Below are 24,011 nucleotides of genomic sequence, written 5' to 3' on the forward strand. Positions count from 1 at the left end.
AAGCAGCCTCGTGCTTTATGATGAATAAGTGGTAAGATATTGTAGCTTAATGTTTCTGAGTCTCCAAAATGGGAGTGTGAAAACTTTGCCTATAAAAGGCATATTTTGGAGCTTTTTCCCAGAGGCAGATAAGTACCAGAACTGGATATTTATCTGGAAACAGACTTCTTGCCTAGAAGTGTTCTTAGATGTTTTTTGAGGCAATTTGGGTTAGGTACATTTAAGAACCAGAACATTGAAGTGAGCGGCTTATCTTTTTTCCTGGCTGAATGGGTACTTCAAGCATGCAAAGCCATGCTCATGTCTGCAGTCACGAATCTTCCTGTTCACCTTTTGTAGAGCACTGTACACTGGGAACAGTATGCAGGCATAGAGTTGATGTGTGTTACGAGAATACAAATAGTAAATACAGGAATAATCAGCAGCAGATGGGATCCTCACTCAGCTTTTGCTGTGGAGTCTGTAGGAACATCACCACAGTGTAACAGTCCACACAACAAGGGACAAGGGAGCAGTCAGGATTCTTGTAATTGAAATTAACTGTATGTTGTTTCAATTAATTGTTCCAATTAGTCTCTCTTTCTTTTCTGTTATGCCTTTCTGTAACTGTGTCATCTGGGATGTTGTGAGAAATTGAAAATGCCCTAATGGTCAGATGCTCATCAATTAAAAAATTTCTATTTCTAATTAGCTCCTTGGGAAGATAACAGTGTACTACGAAAAAAAATACAGGTAGAATGACTGAGGAGCTGTTTTTATTACAAGAATAATTTTCCTTTCAGCAACACCATTATTTCTGTTGCCAAAAATAATTTTTAAAAAGCCTTAATAGAGGAGAAAAGAAGGAGGTAGCTGATTTGTGTTTATCTAGCAGAAATTTTTTGTTCTTGTGAGCTATCTTTCTCAATGATTTAGTAGCTATGGTGCAAAAATCACGAGAGCTTTAAATCACTTTAAAAAAATCCAAAATAAAAATCCAAATTAAAACTACCAAACATACTCTATGAAGTCAGATCAAGACTCAGTCTTTTAGTCAACATGACATTTCCTGACAAAGACTGAGTAAAAAATGATCAGATTTTATGTTGGTTTAAGATATTTCTGATTTTATATTGTATTTTTTTTAAATGGAAAAATGAAGTTTAGGGTGGAGTTTGAAGTTTTCTATTTCTGAAGTTTTTATTTGCACTGGAAGTTCACACAGTACTGAGAACAGTTGCTAGCAGTTGTTTCCCCTGAGGCTGTAAAGGCAAAAGGACAGAAAGCCCTGCCTAAAAGCATGGCCTAACAGATGGTCTCTGCCACACCACATAACCATCTCCAGATTCAGGTGCTAGTATCGCACTGCCATGGTATGTTAAGATTCAAGGAGACCAGGTTTTCAAATTTAAAGTGTGGCATGCAGTCTGCACATTACGCCAAACCTCCACAGCTTACACACAAAGGAAAGGCCTCCAATTTAAAAGCTTATCCACAAATAGAGCTATACCCAACTATCTCTAGGGCTAGGCAGGGCTAGGCAGGGATGCACCTTTCTACACCACTTTCAGACAGAAGAGCTGCCCAAGAAGCTGTGCCTTTTTTCTGCTTATCCTCCATTAGGAATGCTGAGACAGTTCTCCAAAATTATTTAGTTGTGGTGTTGTTTCAGCTGCAGTGATTCAAGGACATTTTGCCACATAGAAGTGACAAAACTTAGGGAAATGCACCATCTTTTGTATTATGGTATGAACAGATGGCACACGACACCTTCCTCGGCTGAACACAACCTAACTGAAGTCCTTAGTCTTCTTGTCTTATTTCTGGTGTTTACCTAAGAGAATATTTTTACAGTAATATTGACTGATTTGAATACTGGATTAGTTCTCTCTTCATTTGTATATATGTGTGTATATGTGTGTATGTACATACATATGGAAATATCTATATCTATGTTTTTTAACTAAGTTAAAAACTGCAGCTTCCAGTGCAATCTTTGCTTATAATTTCTATGTAAGAAGTCTGCAGTTAACCTAAATGCTGGATACAGTCAGGCTTATCACTTCTTCATTCTAAACCTTGTTTGTTAAAAGTTTCTGATACTTTTTAAACCTCCTAGTAAAAATATGTTAAACAGCACCTGAAACGATTGCATTTTTGTGTGTAATCAAGTTTGTCATCTCTGCCACAGCATTTAAACAGTAATAAACTTAGGGGTTTGCCTGCCTTTGTGCTGACAATATGATGCATTTAATAATTTGAAATACTGAGACAGAAGGAGCATTGAAATCAGATTATTAGTAGATTGTTAAGGTCTTTAATGTCCTTTCCAACCCCAACCATTCTACGAACCTATGATTATCCACTAAATAAGATATTTTTGTAGGTAGCATTTGTACTTCTGACATAAGTGATGTTCAAACACCACCATGTACCTTCTCATTCATTCAGGTGAAAAGAACAGAGGAGAGCACCTTACTCACAAAATGTTCAAAAGTTATGAGTCCTGTACTACCAGTGAAGCGGTTTACATAACCCACAATGATTTATACAGAAACAAATGCAATCTCCATTTCTTATGATTTACACCACTTTCATGTGCTCTTGAGGGAGTGAAATAGAAGATTATGTTAGAATAAAGCAGCATTTGGCAAATGACAAATCATGCCTTCTCAAAAGCCAGTCATGCATTTCTCTGTTTACATAGTATTCCTGGGGTGACAGTACAATGGCCCTGTCCATAAGCAGTGTGCCAATTCACAATAGTCTTAACTCCCTGACCATACATTCCTGTCGCCTCTTTTGTGCTGGCATTAGTAGTTACGTGGCTCTGCTGTGAAAATGAAGCTTTTCTTCTTTTGTGGGATAATGGTTCTGCAACATTAGTGAGCATTCCACATTGCTTTGGCTTATGGTGATTGTGAAACCCACCATTAATTGGGAGAGTAAGAAAAAGAATTAGTTATCAGTACAGTAAGCCAATATTTACGGTGTTCTACATCCTCTGCTCTGCATGGGAACAGAGGACCATCCAAAAGTATATCAGTTAGGTATATGAATTGCATAGGTTACCAGGGCATGCTGTTGCTCTCTTCTCCTTCCCCATTTCCAGCACTTTCTCACTTGATTGGATTGCCACTCCTACATGTGTTTCCTGGTAGCACTTGTCAAGTGTCCCTTCCCCTCTGTGTTCATTCTTTGTTTAATGGCTGTTTCTTCCTTCCTTTTCTTAATACTGAGCTCCTCAAGTTACTGCTTTGTCTGTAGCTTCCATTTATAGCTGATTCTAGTACATAAAATAGGACTGTACAGCAGCCCTTTCAGGGATGAATAAACTCCACCATTTGCTTTTATCAGTCAGAGTAATGTGGTAAAGAGTTTCTGGTATGAAGTAATACTGAACTTCAGAATCTTTAACATATTGGGTATTGCGTATGGATGACTAGACTGCATGGTACTAGCAAAGAGAGAGAAGAGAGGTCATATCCTTCACTGTAGCTAATTATAACAATAAGCTTCTGGATATTTTTTCTAGGTACCATGGTATATTTATTAATATTGGGGTAATTTTTATTTTCATTATTCTCCTCTTTCGTATATAGGGAGGATTAAGAGCTAGAAAACATGAGGAATCTCAAAACAAGCCTGTTCATTCTGTTTTAACATAAGCTCAGAGACATACTTACTCACTGTCCTGTTTTGAATGAATTTCCAAGTGTCTGCAATACCGACAGAAATGCCCAGAGCATGCTGAGCAGGGTACGTTCTAGTTCAAATATCCATGGACTAAGATACTGAAAACCTCTCCCACTGGTGCGCAACAGGTGGTTCACTATATGTAAAATGCTGATTTGTGTACATGTTGCAGTTTTTTAAGCATGTTTCTGCAGAGCTCTTCGTCACACATAGTGATTTTGGCATTCTTTGGCTCAAGGTACTGTTTCAGGATGATATGTTTTCTCTCTGTGAGGGTGCAATTCTGTCCCCAGATGTCTTGTAGCCACAAGTACTCCTCTCCCTCAGCGCATTTGGAGGCCGTGTTGGAGAAAAATGTCAGTTCAGCCGGGAAATCTGGAGCCAGCCCAGGAGCTAAAGAACAGCTTCAGTGAAAAATGGGGCAGGAAAAACTGGATCCTTAGGAACAGGGACTGAATCGAGTGGTGCCATAAGGATCTTTGTTTTTTGAAGTGAGTGAACTGGAGATCCTGGAGGATTCTAAATTTTTGACTGAGGAGAAGGCTGTACACCTTACCTGGAGGAGTCTTTATCTGACTGGGAACACACCTGAGTGAGGGGACCTTTCTTGTGGGTCTCTGATGGTACTGCAATAGGATTTTTAGGATGATTGTAATAGGATAATTGCAGGGACTGAATCCCCTTTTCTGTGAGGTGTTTTGACAAATTTTACAACTACAGTCCCAATCTTCTGTGTGAGAGCACATCTTCAATTTAAAAAGTGACTGTTGGCTAAAGTTACCAAATACAGTATTAGATGTTGTAAAAGTATTTTGTTTACAGAACAAGAGCCTGGCTACAGGAAAAAGCTTTGCTGCCTGCTCATGGCATACCATTATGGTGTGGAACAAGCATCTCCATTTGGTAGTATACACTGTTGACCGCTGCAGAATTTTGACCTTACTTCTGAAATGTGCATAAGCCATTCACAGGATAGGTCTAAAGCAGTTGAAATGAGAAGAAAGGAAGGAAAGGAACCTGAAAAGGCCATTGGGTACTTACATAAATGGAAGTTTTAATGGCAACAGGAGAAAGTAGTCAGGCAAATTTAAAAACAAAAGAAATTACTGAAGGTAATATATTCAGGTAGCTGCCCTAAGTACTTGCTGAGTAAGCGATATATTTTGCAAGAAATAGGACTTAGCACAGGAAGAGATGTTTTTTGCAAGTTCTTAATATCACTTCAAGAAAAAGATGAAGTTTGAAACCAGATTGGTATTCTGGACTTGGAGAGAGATTGGTTATCTTGTTAGAAACCACCTAAAATACCTTTAGGCCTCTGTTCTCAGCTCATGAATTACCCTGTCTCATGCCCTTACAATGCAGTGTTTGATACTTGCAAGCAGGAAGATGTCCTTCAGACATAGTAGAAAAGGAAGATGATTTTTATAGATAAGCTTCTGACTCTTATAAAACTGCACATCTAATGAAGATCGTGTTGCTTGTTCCAAAGAAACCAGCAAATATATTGCATGGGGCCAGTGGCTCAGGACTAGTCAGGGACTGGTCCTGTCAACTGCTGAGTGCCCTTTCCTGGCAGATCACAGCACCCATCGACTGGCACTGGGATATGTGGAAGAAGAGCTGCGGCTCCACTTTGGACTGTTTTATTCCGATCTGTAAAAATCTTCCCTGGAGTTTCAAAAAGTGAAGTTTTCTTTTTTAAAAAGTCCTTCTTGTGTCACTAGTGCAAAACAGTTCCCTTTCCAAGTTCAGAGGTGTCTGCCAGTGTGTGGGGGAATCCACAAAAACTTTGGGAAGAGGTATGAAATCTCTGAGGGTAAGGTGCTGTTAATTTATACAAAACATTCCCAGCACTGCCAGAGCGGAGAAGTTTTTTTCTGAATTTTAAAAATTTCCTGAAAACTGTTGAGACTTTGCATTTAGCTGTATTTTTATAGTGCCTTGTGGTATCCCCGGGTGCTGTTATTTGAGCATCTATTGCTTTGGGCTCTCCTGTACCTGCATGGAGCTGCATTGCACCAGGGAAGTCTTTAGCCAGTCAGTGGGCTGAAAACTTTTTCTTAGCCATATTAACCGTTTACAAATTTTTTGGCCCACACGTCAGCTGTGCAGAGTACAAGGAGCAACGTTGTAAGCGATCTACTGAAAATGTCTGGGGTTCAGTGGATGAAATTGAGCTGGGACTTCATTTACTCATCACAGCCTGAGAAATTAGGAAGTTTGGCACAACTCTCATCCAGTCTTCAACAGAGTGAATTAGAGTAATCCAGCTCAGAAGTGATCATGCCTGGGTCATTGTGACCATTGCTTATCTAGGGAGAAGGGATGACTCTTGCTCAGCTGGAGGTGATAAAATGCCTTCTTCCAGGCTTTGTACAAATATCCTGAGGGCTTAATTTGATGCATTTTGAGAAATACTATATGGAGGATAAAGTACGGCTAGTGCTTCAAAGGATTTCTACTCTCTAATCAGCACTAACTCAGCCTTAGTGGCTCCTCTTGAGATCCACCTCAGAGGCACGCTGATGCCCTGAGGGACTTCACTGGCGGTGAACAGACTTTTAGTGTTTGCTGGCAGTAGCCAGTGTCCTGTTGAGCTCTGCTATTGAAAGGCCTGAAGCAATCTTGGCTGTGCTCCATCTGGGACCCGTCTTTTGGTCTTTGCACATGAGGACAGTATCTGCCTACATGACAGTTACACTGCTTGAATTTTGGCTTGTGTTCCCAGCCAAGCTGTTGGTCATCTACACAGAGCTGAGAAGATTGTCACAGCCAGCAGCAAATTGATGTTCCCCTGAGGAAAGGAGGAGAACTAAGGCTATTAATGCCTGACTCACTCCTGTTATGGCTGCTCCAGGGGATGAGAGTCGCTATTCCTACCCTGACAAAGCCTGTGGAAAACCACTAGTAAGTCTAGTATTACAGGCTGTAATATACTTTTCCTTGCCATTGAGAGTTCATGGACTCTCTTCCAACTCCTTTAAAGCATCTTCTTCCAAAAGTGCTTGTCACTCACCACTCATCTTTCAGTACCCTGATAGCTGCTCTCCTTGGTCAGCCTGTGGAGGTAGAGGGGCAGTCCTGTGTGCAAACAGACCACTGTTATGCTGCTACAGTTGCAATGTGTACTGTGTTCATTGCTATCAGCCTCTGTCACAGTATGTTGGTTTTCAGCATGTATTTACTGGACAGCCATTTCCTCTGCTCCAAGAGGCACCATTTTTCGTCCTAATCAAAGACCTGGGAATGAAAACAGCAGCTCTGTCATGTACTGCTTCCCCTTATCCCACAGAGGGTTTGAGAGCTTAGAGCCAGAGGTATCTTATCTTATTTCTGTGCAGTAACATCTCTATTAGCCAGCCTTCGCAGCTGGACAAAGAAGGTGGTACGTACAGCCTTAATCATAGAAATTAAACTATTCCTGTGACGAAATCGGGTTGCTAAAGGTTTGCATGAAAAAATTCTCATAACCTCAATCAGCAAACCAGCATAGTAAGGGGAATGCCTTTTCACTTAAATACATCAAATACTTTCTCAAGCATTTAACAAACCACTCAGTGTAGTTTGAAGAAATGCTGTCTCTTCTTCTTTTTGAGAGTGCAGCTTTTGCACTTCTAGCTGCAGAAAGTGAACTAAAGATATGAAACAAATATGATGATTTTAACACAGTATATTGATTTGTGCAGCTCTAGTATGTTTGGAGAAGGGGCATTGTTTTATTCTGCCTACAGATACTTCCTATAGCAAGCAGCAGAATGTGTGCAGTGTGATTTTCCGGCAGGAAAATCTCTTGGGGGATCTAAAAACAGGCTTTTGCATTTTACAAAAATGGAAAAAAATAACAAGGGTCAATTTTCACCTAAGAAGTGATGGAAGGAGAAAAGGAAGGAATTAGACAAAGTGTTTTCCCTTTGACGCTATAGTTAGGTGCAAATGTATATTTTAGGTAGTATCTTTCCGGTTAAACGCCACAAAAACTATATAGTCTCTCTCTGCATAGAAAATAATGCATGGTCCATAAGAATTATTGCATATACAAAGGAAAACAATGCCAGCATAAAACAACTGGAGTGACAGATGGGAACATATAACAAACAAACTGTTAAGTTTTTGACATTCTTCATTTAGTTCCACTTGCTTTATTTTGTAGAGGAGATGAGCTACCTTTATTTCTCCATACAGATCTAACACAGCAATGCTCCTCCCAGTCGACAGAAGATAATCAATAGAGAAGAACCTGTTGTATAGATAATTAAGAAATAGAAAAATGAATGCAAATACTCTTAACATCTGTTAAAGGCTATGGCATTTACTTTAAGTGTCTGGAATGGCTCTGAATGTGTTCAGTAGGACATACGTGTCAACATGGTCTGGCTGGACTCCTGTGGAAATTAGCTAAGGGACAGTTTGTTTCCTTGAACTTATTCTTTTGTAAGATAGTCTGTGGTTGGAAATCTTTGGTGAATATTAGTAAGCATAGCTAAAACCTTAATTTATGACGGTTTGCTTTTGCTGAAGCCTTGAGACAGAAACAGGCATAAATAGGCATTGTCACCATTACAGCTGAAGGAATGGGTTGTCTTTCTTTAGTATGGTTGAAGGAAAGCAGCTTTTTCATGTGGCCGGTGTGTGAGTGAATTACTGTTTTGAAAAGAAGTGTACAAACGCAGTGGTTATTTTTATCCCATTCAGAGTCCGATTACTCTTAATAACACTGAGATTATAAAGGAGTTTTTGGACTGAAGATCAAAGCACATGTCATGCTTCCTAAATTGGAAAGGGGGAGGTGGAAAAAAACATACGGGGCTGGAAAAGATTTGAAAGATGTAGAAAAGGATGCCTCCTTTCAGAGAGAAAGAAGCTCTCCCAGTTGTTCTTCATGAGGCTGTTTCTTGTTCAGAGTGTTTATATGTGTGTATTTATGCTTGGCAAGGTAGAATGTGGCCAACCACAAATAACAAAGCAAGATTCTTTAGGAGCAAAACCCTGTAAAGTATATGAAGCTGATGATATGCTACTGGACACCATTTCTTGCACTGAGTGAGTTTTCTGTGCTAGATAAGAAGCTTTCTTACTCCAACTCTTTTGCATGCTAATTTTTTTCTTTCTTGGTTGACAATATGGTTTCGAAGTGGAATCTAAGTGATTTTTGAAGTCATTCTTAAAAGACCAATAAGGTAGAATAATTAATTAGCCACAGTGGCTCTTGACATTTGGAGATAAGTCTGGCCTACTTAACAAGGAAGAAATGATGGAGGCACTATAGGCCTGATTAAGGACTTAGGTCTGTAAGGGATGAATGTAAGGGATGAATAGGTCATTTGGTGATTATGTAAATGTTGCTTACAGAAGTTCTCTGTGTGTAGGATGGTATATATGAGAGTGATGCTTTCCCTCAGAAATCTGGGATGAGGGAAAGAGGAAAGCAAAGGAGGGTGTCAGCTGCATGAAGTAAACGACTACTCTTGAAGAACAGTTGAATGATCAAGAATATAACATGAGTGATGTAAATATAATTACAGCTACCAAAAAAATGCTTAGGTTAGAGTAGATTGACCTGGACTTCTCCTCTTCTGTATAGATAAGTAAAATACAGACTGAGTCCTAGTGTAATGAATTTTTAGGGTAATTTCCTCCCTTCCTAATTCCCTGTGAAGTCACGGAGCTGTTTTTTTAAAAAAGCATGCTGCAAAGTGCCACAGATCTGCCCAGGCTGTGAAGATACTTTAGCTGCCCTTATGCAGTTCACGCTGACCTGGTGACCTGAACACAATCCCCTATCACTGTACCAGCAGTGTTGCTCCCTGAGTCTGTATGGGGATGGACCGGCTGCTTTGCTACGAGATAGCGGTGTTCATATCTTTTCATGGGGCCTCTCCGTGAGGCTGGAGGAGAGCCACACACCCATTTCCAGTCTCTGTGATCCACTTCTACTCCTAACCTCTGTCTCTTTTCCCTCCACAGATATAGGCACCACTGATTTTACCTGATAAAACAGGCTACTGCATTGACCTATTCACCCTCTAAAGTAATTTCTTTTCAGGAAAGCTAAGGCAAATCAACTGAGAGTGTGAAAATGACCTGTTTAATTCGAATTAAACAATGCTACAGTACTGTGGAAACTCCCATTTGGGTGTAACGTTGTTAGATTGCAGCAGCTTTCTCCTACTCAGGGAAAGGACAATTTACCACAATCAAAGAACAATGAGTGAATGGGAGTCCTCACACAGTGTGAAGGGTTAATAATCTGAATTTATGTACTTCTATGGTCCTTGTGTGGCAAACCCACAGTAGATGCCACAAAGAAATCTGGTTGAGTTTTTTTATTGTTCCTTTTGGTAGTGATGCATTTTTAAAAGGCAAAGAAGAACCACTGTGTCACCTGCTTAATTTGGGTGCCTGTGTCAGCACTTGGTTGCATCTCAGTTCTCACCTTTAGTCCCTGTACCCACATCAAACAATTCTGTAGGAGTCTGGGAGTAAGTCAGTCCTGAGCTGGCACAGAGACCTTTAGATATAAACCCACATTTTGAATATGTGACATTTTCATCAGGTTTGTTTTACTGTTCTGCCTAGCTACCATTAAATTTCATGCCGCGGATTTCCCATCCTCATGAGTCCAGCCTCCAGCAGCTTAACAGAGGTGTGCAGTGTGCAGATCACAGCCCAGGTGGTTCAACCTTTTTTGCATGAGTAATTATTCTCTGTTTTGATGACTTGAACTGCTAAACCAGATGTTTCCCACCCTCTTTTTTGTGTGTGTTTCCCAGTCCTGTTAGTCTAAAAATTACTACATGGTCCGCATAGGATAGCTAGGTAAAGAAAGCCTGCTGGCAGGAGGATCAGTCTTGCTGTGCAAGGTGTTCATCTTCCTAGGACGCATTTAGGCATTCACAGACTGAAAATCTCTGCAGTAAACCCAGTGGCACGGTAAAAGAGTCAGAATCTCCTTTAATGGCTGCTTTATTTGATAAGAGGTTTGTTTACATGGTTTAATATCTTTAATTAGTCTGCATTGTTGCTGAACTGCTGCTGTAGTTTACATTACAATTGTTCTTTGAAATTGGTAACCGAATACATTTTCTTCAACTACTTACTACTCCTTATGGTTTGTTTTATGTCCATATTTCACGGGTCCCTTTGCAAAAATACTAGCTTTTGATTGTGCTCAGCAGGTATTCCTGTGACCAGTCTGACCAGCTGTCTTCCTTCTCTTTCTTTTGTGTTCACAGATCAAATTTATCTCACAGAAAAAAAATGCTGCCAAGTCGTTTATATTAATAATGTATTGAAAGCTGCAACCACATCCGAAGTTTTCACCCACTCTTGAGGGAAATGATTATTGTAAAGCTTGAATGTTTCTTTCCTTCCTCCAGTCAGAGTGATCTCAAGGGCTCTTGTGGCACTCAGGGAAGGCTTACAGGAATGTAAGTGGGGTTTTCCGGAAGAAAAAACATCCCTCTTTTTCAGTTACTTCCAAAGGCTGTGTCTTCTGCTTTGGAGGAATACCACTCAGATATAAAAGATTTGGAATGACATGCTGCCTAGTGGATTAAAAATGGATACCACTTTCAGTTATATTAGCCAGCATTATGCATGATTGTTTCCTCTGATGTCTCCCTATTATTGGTTTTGTTGGTTTGTTTTTTTTTTTTTTCTCGCTCATACTTGAAAAAGATGGAGGCTTTTCACCTCATTCCTGTACATGGAAGTCAGCTAGGCTCTGAACAAGGTTAGTTGCTCTCTAAATTTCATTCGCCCTTTGAACGTCTGTATCATTGAAGCAACCAGATCTAAACTCCCCTGCTGGGGTCTCAGGGACCTTGGCACTGATCAGAGGTCCTTCACTCTGGAACCACAGCAAGGCACCTGTATCCCAACCCTGCATGGGATATTGATGAGTAGTGGTGAGTACTCAGCTCAGAGCTGCAAGAGACAGCAAACAGGACATGGTATGCATTTGAAAACTTATGCATCGCTATTGGACCCAGCTTTACCGGGTGGCATAACAGCCTCCAGAGCAAATGAGGCAGCAATGCATTTTTCCTAGGATCTTTTACTAGGGTCATAAATTTTTTTCATATCACGCTGAGTTGCACAGTTAGCTACAGCAGGGAATGTTGAGCTCTTCTTCCTCATTTCAACTAGACCAAACCTGTTAGCGCTCTCTCCTGGCAGCTGGAAGATGTGGCTGTGAAAAAGGTATCAAGAAGAATTGTGCTTGAAGCCCTGTGGGCATGCTGTGGTAATGCATCTCCAAGTTGCATAATGTCTTTTCTCCATTCTCTCTAGCAGCAAAACCGTGTTTAAGGCACTATCGCCAGCCTCAGCGAGTTACTCTGAAAGATTTCGAGCTACTTCTTATTCAAGATTTGTTTCTTAACATACATTTTTTTTTATCAAGGTCTCATTGTACTTTCTGATTTAGTTTCTATCTTTTCTCTTGTTCTTCTTTATTCCCTTCCTTCTCACTGAATTGATAGATATGATGAATACTAGTATCAACTGTGCACATCCTTTGATTTCTTTTCCAGTCTGTAATGCAAATGTTGCACCAGGTGCTGGGTCTCACATGCTTCCTGCTTTATCTGTCTCTATAGGTACTCAAGAGGCAGATGTGCTTACAGAAGTAATTATCTTGGGGTTGCATTTCTTTTTTTTTCGATTTGCAGTCCATTTGACTGCACTCACTTCTAAACCCATGTCTGTGCACAGTACTTTGTAATTTTTGACACAATAAGAATCAAAATCTAAATGGGATCGATTATAGGCAATGGAATTCTGTCCTAGAAGGCAGGCAATGTACGGGATGGTATTTACTTGGTTTTAATGGCACTAGATGTTTTGGTAGACTAACAATTTCACACCTGACATTGCAAGCTGACACCGTGGAAAATGATAAGACATTGAAATCCACATCAAAGAATTAAATAGACCATTTGCTGATTTTATAGCTCAAACACCAGCACCATAAAATGTCTATATCTGTGTTCTAGGGAAACGTGCAAAAGTAAACTGTGCTTCCCACAGAAGAGAAAATTTTATGCAAGTGCTTGAGAAGCACAAACTTTCCAGAAGTTCAAGTAAATCTTTATGTTGAATAGGTTACAGTGGTTCATTTATGGGCTTATGTTTGACTAGAGCAGTGGTCTTGAGTATGATTTGTTGCCTTTTGAAGCAGTGGAATACCAACAAAAAGAAATATAGGTTTAGTAGGATTATTTCTTTTCTTGTTTTAATGGCATCTAGCAGACCTACAACTCTATTGCACAGAGTTTCCCATATATATATTGACTAAAAACTGCTCTTGAATCTCCTTACAGGTTTACCCAGATATAACTGCTGGATCCCAGTAGAAAGTTTTCTGAAACAGTCTGAATGTTTTTGTCTTCTATAGTAAATCTCCCCTAGGAATAAGGCCATCTACAATTGTGTGTGTGTGACTCTTTTTATACTCTATGCACAACTTCAGAGTACTTTACAGAAAGGCAAAGGAAACCTGAGAGTGACAGGTGTGAACGGTGGGTGGGATCCTTGGTCTGGAGACCATGTGCTGGCTGATAGAGTGTCAGGAAGGGAGTGAAATGAGCTGATGTACCGATGGAAGGAGAGATTAACAATGAGACTGGAGCTTGCACAGGGAGAATAACAGGTCTAATAGAGATGGGGAAAAGAGAGGAGATTGTGAGCTATGTCTGAATGTCTACAGGAGTTAGCTTGGGGGGTAGAAAATTGAATGAGAAGGAAGAAAATGAGATCAGAGAATACAGAAATCTCAGAGAAAAGGGAATTCTGATATTGGGAGGAGATAATTTGAGACGAGTGAATGAGTTTTGCCATGGTGGACAAAAAAGGAACGTGCATGCTGCTGTATTTGCACTGTCAAATGACAAGAGTTTTTCAAGTCTAGTAACACCAGACAAAATCTGTTTCTGGGGAGCTACTACATCCTGGTGCTTTGATAACGTGATTTCTACGCAGAATTTTCAATAGAATATGCATCCTATTGTGATAAAACATCTTTTAGTGATCTCAAACCAGTTTGCCAGGGTGAGATAGATTTTGAAAGAAAATGCTGTGAATTTCATGGGAAGATGGAACAGAGAAGGTAAATCATCAAAGTCATTTTCAGACTGTCATTTTGCTACACCGTTGAGTTCTTACCATACTCCTGTTTGGAGAGAGAGAATCCAGGCCAGGGCTCTTCTCAAGTCACTTTGAAGATGTAAGTGGCGTGTGAACCTTGTGCTGGGTCTTTGTACAGAGGTATAGTTTTGACCTTAAGGCTTAACTTGTGTGGAGTGAAGCATGAATATTAAGGCTGAGTTTTGATGCAGGATTGTGTTTTGCATTATGATCTAGGTGATCAGGGTTACCAGGAGGCTGGAGTTTCCAGTGATTTGTGTGAAGTTTGCCCCTTTTACCGGGGGTTTGCTTACTAATGAAATGGTTTCTGTAGCAAGACAAAGACACTTCACTTCTCCGGGAATTAATAGAAGAAAAGTCAAATATTACAATGATGCAGGTTACGTATCAAGCCAATGAATGTCACTTATATTCCTCTAAATTAATAAAAAGATTAGGCTTATTGAATCGTCTTCAAGAAGGCAAAGTGTAACAAGGAAACTTAGTTTCATTTTTACACTTACTCTAAAACAGCTGTAAAGTGAATTACACAAATCAGTGCCAAAATATTGCATAATAAGATGGCATTGGATTTTTTCTGATGTCCTTTACTGTCATTGCTCCAATATGCACTAAGGCATCCCAGAGGAGATTTCCCGTGAAACAGAAAAGGTCTGATAAGCAGACTCTCAACTATAAAATATATTAAGACTTATCCCTTTCTATAATCCTGCTTTAAAAAGAAAAGCTGGCCACACTAACAGTAACCACAGCATTAGAGAGAGAAAAACAAGACCTTGAAGATGGCCTAAGGTAAAAATTCAACTTAAAGAAGGTACGGGAACCATTCATGTGTATTGTGCTTACTCTGTGTGATACTGCTCTCCTGTTTAAACCCGAGGGCAGATGCAAGTGCAGTGACTTATCAAAACGAAACACAGTGGAACTACTGAACTTGAGTGTGCAGGTAGTGGGTGTTGAGATAGCCTAGCACTGAACAGCATAGGATGTGATTTTTGTAATTTGAAACCATGCTGGGAGATCTTTGCTCTTAAAGCCACGTTACCTGTGAAGAACTTGGTAGAGAAGGGTAAGATTGAATCAGGTGTTTATCATTCAATTTTTCTGTGTTCTGATCTGAAAAAATGATGTTACAGGAGATGGATGAATTTCTGACATATTTTAGAAGGTTGAACTGGAGCTAGCAAAAGCACGTTGTAATCCTCGTGTGTGTATTTATTGAGTAAGATCAATTAAGTCAAATATCCAATTGATTTCTGTAAAGAAAGATTGCGATTAATTTGATCAAATGGAACAAGTACTGAAAAATGCATCACTGGCAACTCCCACTGTGCAAGCTTCTTGTTAGATTCTGCAGATGATTGCTGCAAAACAGGCTGCATCTTGCTCTCAAAAGTAACTTTTTTTTTTTTTTTGCCTTTTCAATAGGCTTGTCAAAGTGTATCAAATGCATGGAAGAACCTCCTCTGTCTTAGCTGAGCTGCTGGATGGCTTCATCACAGGAAAAAACACTGAGATATACTAAGTTGGTAACCCATAATTCTGCACTGGTATGGCTCAAAAAAACCCAACCAACCAAACAAAAAAACCCCAAATTCCCAACATTTTTCCAGGATCCTTGAATTGTTCCAAGCAGTGTAAGGATCCTGGAACACTTGAGAAAACACAAAGTTGTTTTTCTTAAGAACAATTGTATTACATATTGCTTTTATAAGTCTTAAATAAACAGACCAATTATGTCTCTACACAACAGTTTAAGTTGAAAAATGGAGTATTTTTTGCCAGTTAAAATGAGGAAATCTTATGTGGACCAGCTGAATTTTCCCTAACATAGTGTAGATTTAAAGAAATACAGACAAAATGAAATAGATTTCTATGGCAATAAAACTGTGGAAACTGCTCTGAATGTAGGACAGCATAACTGAGCTTTCTTCATAAACTATCATTTTTGCACATTCTTCTATGCAAATATTGTCAACACATCAACATTATGATTACAGTTGGATAAACAGGGAGGACTTTGGATACCTTGTACATGAGGGTATACACAATGTCAGCTTTGCATGTGAAACTACCTTTACATGTTAACTTTGTAAACAGATTTAATTCTTGTGTTAAGAAGAATGCATACACCTTTAGAAGTCTATGAAGAGAATTCTATAACTTAATAACTATAATAATTATAATAACTATAATTATAATAATTATATATAATATATAAAAATATAATAACAACTATAAAGAAACTACACAGAATCTCCATACCTTATACTGACACTTTGAATATGCTTTGTGAGCATAAGGGCACTCAAAGAGCTTCCTTTTAGATCTTCCAATAGTTAATTGTCATAGCCTTAAGTTGGATGTGCTTGCAGATAGCAGAAAGAAGATGAGCAATCTGTGCCAATGCTTTTATGCAATATTCATTACTCTTTCTAAACCTTTGGATTTTTTTGTTGGTGGTGTTTGGGTATTTTTTTATCTACTTGCCGATGCAGATACAAGCTTGACTCTGTTCCTGGCAGATTCAGTAAGAGTATGCTAAGCTATAGAACTTCAAAACAGCTACAGAGAGTCTACTGCACGCAAATGCTAGTAGAAGCCTGAAATTTTCTGAACAACTCTTAAGTAGAAAAAAAAAAAGGAGTAACATTCTCATTGTTTGCTTCTGACTGCCTAAAAACAGTGTAATTGTGTTGGTGCATTGTATTAAATAACTAATCTGGAGCTATAGATATAATTCAGATTAAGGTAGAAACATTCAAAAGCATGATGAATGCATTGAATACTCAGCAAGTATTCAATTCCCCATTCATGTACTTAGTTATCCTCTACACCTTAAGCACTGTGATTCTGACGCTTCTGTATTTTTCTTTAGCAATATTTAGGCAGCATAAACCAATATAATTTTATGATATTGACCTTGTATATTGAGAGCTTCTCTGGGCACATTGACCCAGTATATTAGAAACTTACCCTGGAGTAACTGTCTAAGTCAATGTTGCAGGTGAGGTGCTCAAACTGGCTTTTGCAAGACCTTGCACTAATGTTTTGGAATGGTTCACACCTACTATATCCACACCCATCTCTATAGATAGTTAAAGTCATGTAGCTTTGTATCACTAGACCTTAAAATTAGATCTGAACAAGGCAGAGAGAATAGACAGTAATTCTGAAATACTTCAAGTAGAGAAAAATGCTTGAATGCAGTTCTAATTAGGAAATACAGAGAAGTATTGTAAGTTTTAGTGTCTTAGACATCTTACGTAAATGAGAAAAAACACAATATCCAGCTTTTTCCAGTACTTTGCTGCTTTTGTTTACTGCTCCTTTATCTGCTTCCTCCTTTCCCTCTTCTCTTGAACCATGGGTGAAAACCAGCAAGGTGCAGATGGTCTTCCATCTCTGGTGAGCAAAGCACTGGTGCCTCTAACTTGTCTTTAATGGGACCCAGTGACTAAAAGGATTGAATCTGGCATAGTCCCAACATCCAATGGTTGATCTCCTTCCTATATTGACAGTGGTAGAAAATAATCTCAGATAACGATTTTTCAGCAGCTGGAGAGAAATAATGAAGTACTGTTAGCCTGTTCCTTGTGACTAAATCACTTGTGAGTAAAACAACCACCACAGAGATTAACCTATAGGCAGACTTCAAGGCATGAGAGAGAACACAAATACTGCATCAATGCATTGAAGGCTGCTCATTTAGGTCAGGAATGAAATGTGAGACAAGAAGAATATAGAAGGCCTGTCTCAATTCATGCACTGCTTTCAGACACTGTATTATGTTAAAAAGGGAAAGGAAAAAAAACCCTGCCGTGCTTCAAATATCCTAACTCGCACATACAGTGAGAAATAGCACAAAAAATTAAGGAACCACATAAGCTGGTAATTGCTTAAGAAAAAAAATACTAGGATAGGAAGCTGTGTCATAGTTTGCTGATATTTACATACCTAACATTTACAATAGAAGTAGTCTCTTAAAACAGAATTGTTTGGTCTGTGTGTTTTATGTGTCCTTATCCCAAAGGTGTCCCTGCATACCTGCAAGAGCTCAGTGTGTCTGTAACACTGAGATATATGTGCTAAGATTGGTGCCACCTTATGCCCAGCACCCTATAACACACTACCGAGGCAATGTCTGTTCTCAAGCATTTATGGTGAATAAAGATAGAAGATAAACTGATCATCTTTATTACACAGCAGAGAATTAAGGCATAGATTTCAGTCAAGCCTAAAAATTTTGAAGAGTGCCAAAACCAGGCTCTCAAAATCCTTAAGGCAGTAAAAAGTGTTTTTCTTGCCTCCCAGACTCACAGAAGACCACTTTAAGGTTGGTAGTACTATCAAGACAAATCTGTTTGAGTGTTGTGACAGAAATGTTAAGACTGATCTGAATGGGCGTGTGGTTGTGGGAGCAGCAGCAAGAATGAACAGCAGAGAAGGACTATACTAGTGGCCTGTGTTGGTTGATTACACCTGGATTAGCACATCATTAGGATCCCAGCACCACTATGCTTGGCTTCTCGGGGCACACAGCACAGGAAGGACAGCCTAAAAAAAGGAAGACCCTGCTTATAGGCTAGAATACAGACTCTATCCATTTGAAGATCATGGTAAAAGACAGAAAACAGAGTAAAAATTGTAAGGCAGACAGATAAAAATGGAAGAGGCTGAGCAAATCTTAATGATCAACAAAGGTGGATCAGATTGGAAAAGAGACAAGCAGCTTGCAATGGGTACAGACCAAAGAGCAGACCAAAGATTGGCACATAGTTTCCAAACTCAGAGGAATGCAGGGCATAAGAGGAGGACTCAATAGTGGACGTTCCTCATCATGTCTTATTAAGGAGTTCTTGGCAGACACTAGAATGCAAACACTTCAATGCCTGACTGCTGGGCAGGCCACTCTAATATGATGAGTCTGCATGCAACCTTGCATAGAGCCCGCTTTTGCCAGAGGTCAGCAGTGTAAACTGGTCTTCCTGGACATGAACCAATTAGATGACTACAAGATTTGGCTCCCTATGTTTTCCACTGACTCTAGAAAGCCACATGCTGTTTCTCAGGGTTAAGCATTTGAAATCCTGTCATCCCTGGAAAGCTTGGAGGCAAATATAGAGGCTGATCTTTTCTACAAAAGCACCTGATCTAGTCTGCGAGGTTCATTCCAAAGCAACTGACTATTAATTTGAAAAGTTTCATTACCAAAAAGGCTGGAATTAATTCCTATCTTCATCTCCCTGAATAGTAACTTAAAGACAAAACAAATTCTCATCATGGTATTTTGCTCCCTAATTTCAAGGCAACTCCTTGTTCAGGATCATTTCTTTTGATTTCTTGTGAGGAAATATTATGTTGGAAGAATTGGTCAGTTCTCCAAATTGAGAACTGGGCTTCCAGAGGGTGGAAGTGCTCTTTCTGCCTTGTCCTACAGACAAGGAGAAGGAATGTTTCTCTGCAGTTGGGCCAGGAGCAATCTTAGTTGTAATAACCTTTGCCAAGGTAATAATACTAATATATACATGTAGTTAGTCTATAGATATTACTCCAGGGGTGTTCCTTGGAGTCTACTGTGGTCAACAAACTGTAGTAGAAAAACAATCATTCCGCCAAAAAACATATTGTCTATAGAAGAATTTCTAGATAGACATCTTTTTTTATTCCAATCTTTACCACCCACTCTCCACACAAATACTTTGCATTTATGTTGCTTGTTTTTATGTTCATCCTTGTTATTTCAGCTCTGACAAAGGTCCTTGGGTGGGCGGGGAGTTGTAAGAACATGCTCAACTGACCTGTAAATTCACTAACCTGTGTCATTTATTCAGTAAAGCAAAAAGTGTGGAGAAGAAGATGCCCAGATGCTTTTCACATGTTCAACCAGGATATATGAGTATGAAAGGATGTATCTCCAGCTCCAGCTTTGAAGGCCTGTGGCTGAATTTGGTCCCATTCATCAATTTATAGGTTCTGGTTTTGGGAGTGGGATGGAGGGCTCCACGACACTTTGCAATTGTAGGAAATACTGCTTGGGCTGCTGTAAGGTTTGTCTTGCATGGCTATCTGATCCCAATTCAGACACTCAACTGAAAAACCAAATCTGGACTGTCCTTGCTGGTTCACACGTCAGTAGGTCGGGAGGGGCACAACCTAGACCTTTGTCTTAGAATACAGGATTTATCATTAAAAGCTGTCCCTGATTTGTCCCTGTTTTGTGGTATTAAATCAGTTTAGCCAAAGATTGTTCAGATCTGTCTATAGGATTATACATGTCCACAGTAAGAGAGACGCTTGCATGCTTTGCTGCAAAGCACGCAAGAGATTGGGGGGGGGGGAATGTGTTTGTTTTTAAGATAAAATGAAGAGTCTTGCTGCATACAAATGCCTTGTTTGTCTTGCAGCGCTTCCCTTGCTTTTAAAATAGAATCTTGGGTTCTGAACTCCAACTTCCTTTGCTCTAGGCGAAACCAAGGATCACTTTTACCCAGCTGTCCTCTGGCCAGCCTCCTATGGCAAGAGTCAAAGGACAGTTCACGGTCATTAGCTTGACAGCAAAAAAAACAAACACAAGCAAAAGCCTCTAGGGATTATAAGGACGCTCTGCTTTTGGATTGGAATCAACATAGATGTAGTGGAAGATGGTAAGCTTAAAAGCTTCCCCTTGTAGGTCCTGCATTCTCCTTGACATGCATTTTATCAGCTGTATAACAATGTGTACAGTAGACATGAAAGAAGAAACGTAATGGAAAGGCAGAACCAGAGGTTACATGCCCAAAGTCCACAAAAATTGCTAATATTTTATGGAATTATAATTAGCCTTATAACCAGTCGTGTTCCTCTACAGTGAAGACAAATGTTCAGTGATAGCTTAGTATATCCATACCTAGCTGCTTAGCAGGAACAGGACAGGGTATTTCCATTACATGATATCTACACACTGTTCTTAAAAGCAAGCAAGAAACTTCAAGAGATCTCTTCTGAGATTAGGACTGGAAATATACCAAAAGGCTTGTGGTGTACTTGATCTATGAAAGCTACTTGCTTTAAGCACAACTTAAATGTTATGGGCTGCAATGCTCAGTTAATCATGTTTTGGAAATGTTTCTCTTGCAGGGAACTATGATGGCTCAGAACAATGTGGTTTTCTGAGCACGTTGAAAATCGTGGCAGGGGTACATACTATGTGCCAGCAGAGTAGACCTTAGCAGTTATACAGACATCTGAGTTCATAACAATTAGTTTAACCTTGTGTCATATGCATTCCTACCTTTTATTTGTATTTGCAACCAATAGTCTTAGGGTACCTTTGAGCAGAGACATGCTAAATATTTCAGTGGCTTATATTTTTCTTCTTAAACACTTAACCCACCATTCTGCTGCCACTAAAATAATTGCATCACGACTCAGTCCTCCATGGACTAAACTCATCTGTGCTGCCTGATAGCTCATGCAACACTAACTGTACAGAGGACCACTGGTGTCAAGATATAGCGTACTGTACCTTTTATAACCAGAGCAGCAATAACTCTCAGGGTGCCAGACTAAAGAGCAGGCATACTGCAAAGTCTTGCATTAACAAAGTACGGAGTGTGGCAAGAGTCTGACTTTGATTTAATCACTAATTTTGAAATGCGTCATTCTCATGCAGTGATTTGCAGCTGGTAATCAGATCAAGTTCTCTCTGATATGCTTTGATATTCCTTTTTTTTAAAATAACCCTGAATCAGGAAGACTGCTTTCTCTTTGTCTGGTCTACTGCAAAGAACCAGTATCTTAGATAACTGGTTTATGTCTCCAGCTGTGATAAACTTCTTAATGAGAGGGAAGGAGGAGGGTGAGCATACTGTTAGCCTTTCCTTGCACGGTAGCCTGAGCTTCAGAATGACCTTCACTACAAAAGCACTGGGCAGATGAGCAATGTTGAGTTCACTGCTGTCCAAATAATAGCTGTGGAAGTAGTTATTGACAAGAAGGCTGTAAGCGTTTAAATGACAGCTGTGAACAAAATAGATATTTCAAGTCAGGCATCCTTTCTAATTTTCTGGGTTTTGTTGGATTGCATTTGAAGCACACAGCCTGTAAATGCACAGATCATTTTTCTATGAAGACTAATATGCACCCTGATTCAAGGGAAGGCATTTTCCCAGTGCCTCTGTCTTTCATAGGAAGGTGGAGTATTGTGGCTAGATACAGGACTAAGCCCACTTGAGTGTGGGATCAGCTTCGGCGCTGTCTGATTGTGAGTTTTGATAAACCACTATCCCTCTGCCTTGCACACAGAAAGCAGCACTGCTTGTCACTCCCTCCACTTTTGCGTTGGACTCCTTGCTTGGGGCTGACTCTTGTGTATGGCCTTTAGATCTGCTGTGACCTTCTTACAGAAGAAAACCTAGCATTACACATCAAATCTAAAATCTGCAATGTTTCTGCACTCATAAAACATCTCAAGGACATGCTGCTATTATATATAAATATATTAGAACCCAATCATGAAATTGATGTTAATATTCACGCTGCAGAATGCACGCTCAGTTTTGAAACCTTCTGTTTTCCACCTCAGCTGTTGTATGATGATTTTAAAGCGCCAATTCCTGGAAAAGAATTCTGACTTATGTGAACTAAATGTGTATTTGCTTTCTTAACACTTTGGGAACATTCTGATAAAGTCATATGGAAATGAAAATATGTGACACAGAACCTGAACACTGCTGAGAAGGTAGGCACAGAATTCAATCAGTTCTCTGCTGTTTTTCTGCTTCAGGCTTGCAGAAATAATTTTCTTAGTGTATTAAACTCAGAAGGATGCACTCTGCAAATGCTATGCATAGCAAGACTCATATCCAGATCAGCAACTACTTTAAAGAGAGTTGTTTGAGGGGAAGGAGGTAAGAAGGCCTGAGACAGTGAAGAAAGTAAGAAATGTGAGGACCTAATTTCATACAGAACTTACGATGTGATCAGAAATGTTAATAATTGGATCATACCTAAACAGTGTAACTCTTCTTTATCAAAACTTATTTAACTGAAGTTGTACTATTCCCTGTGAGGTGCGAATTCCTGTATTAAAAGGCTAATTGTTTCTAACATACAAAGTATAAGCCACCAACATAAATATGTCTACATTTCCTTTCCATCTTGGCTTTGTTTTACTGCAGCAGACACAAATCCAGCCAGGTCTGGCTTCAGAGCGAACTAGAGCAAGTGATGATTGGATCTAAGATTGTGGCATGACACCTGAAAACAGAAGCAGCAGGATTTTTGCTGTTAAGTCTCTGGCCTGGTTAAGATGTTTTCTCTTGAGTGTCTCAGTCTCCGTCAAGGATTACTTCAGATAAGCTATACTTCAGCTAACCTGAAATAAGAGGATGATAATGAGGCAGAAGAAACTCCAGTCAGCAGAATGCTTTTGCTTTCTGTGCGCTTGCCACCAACCTCCTGGGAAGGAGTATTATTGCATAGCTCAGATCTGGAGGATTTCTTATGTAAAAATTGAATCTCCGCTTATTAAGATTGTATCAGTTTTCATTCTACAGGCCTTACTCAGTTCTTGGTCATATAGGTGGTTATGTTTTCTAAGTATGTATTTAATTATCAGTGTGTTATTTTGTTCCTAAACTGCACCCTTTCATATTTTCTCCTTTGAAGAGGTTCAGTAGCCATAGATTTAGCACATTTAATAACAGAGTAGCCTTTAATAATAGAATGCCATCTCCTGAGAGATTGCTGTCTTGTAAAGTCCTGCATTTTTTTCTCCTGGAGAACCACTCATCCAAGAACAAGCTAAGGTTCACTCTGTTTTTGACAATAGATGAGATCAGTGCCTGGTGGGTGTGCTAACACAGACATTAAACAATAGAAATTGCAGATTAGGCAGTAAAAGCAGCCTGTGGATGTTTGGTGTCATTTTAATGCAGTAAATGGTTTCCTAGCAATCAAGATACATGTACTAACAGTCTTTAAATAGCTGAGCATACTCTTTCTAAAAAAGGTGTTAACAGCTGAGAAGTTAAAACGCTTTTTCTTCCAGACTATATTTGAATAATAACAGGTTTGTTGTTGAGGTGGAGTGAGTTTGTACTAGGAACAAGTGAACAAGAGCTGAAATTTTGAACTGCATGGGAACATATGTTACAACAATGAAACTTATGCCTAGCAATAAGGTTTCTAGATTAAATCCTGTA

At 39.4% G+C, this 24,011-nt stretch overlaps 1 long non-coding RNA gene across 6 annotated transcripts in view; it reads left to right on the top strand.

Annotated features, from left to right (window-relative positions):
• LOC128850398 (uncharacterized) overlaps positions 1-24,011 on the top strand; it is a 106,922-nt gene that overhangs the window by 23,192 nt on the left and 59,719 nt on the right. Inside the window, exons 5-6 of one of the 6 annotated variants that reach the window (XR_008447805.1) lie at positions 10,911-11,105; positions 15,253-15,853. The exons of 3 other annotated variants lie outside the window; for them this stretch is intronic. This is a non-coding gene — a long non-coding RNA (uncharacterized LOC128850398). Of the gene's footprint in view, positions 1-10,910; positions 11,106-15,252; positions 15,854-24,011 lie in introns of those variants that run through there. 2 more of the 6 variants (XR_008447804.1, XR_008447806.1) reach the window with 2 other exon arrangements.

The sequence above is a fragment of the Cuculus canorus genome, chromosome Z (genome assembly GCF_017976375.1).
Source record: "Cuculus canorus isolate bCucCan1 chromosome Z, bCucCan1.pri, whole genome shotgun sequence".
NCBI classification, from domain to species: domain Eukaryota; kingdom Metazoa; phylum Chordata; class Aves; order Cuculiformes; family Cuculidae; genus Cuculus; species Cuculus canorus.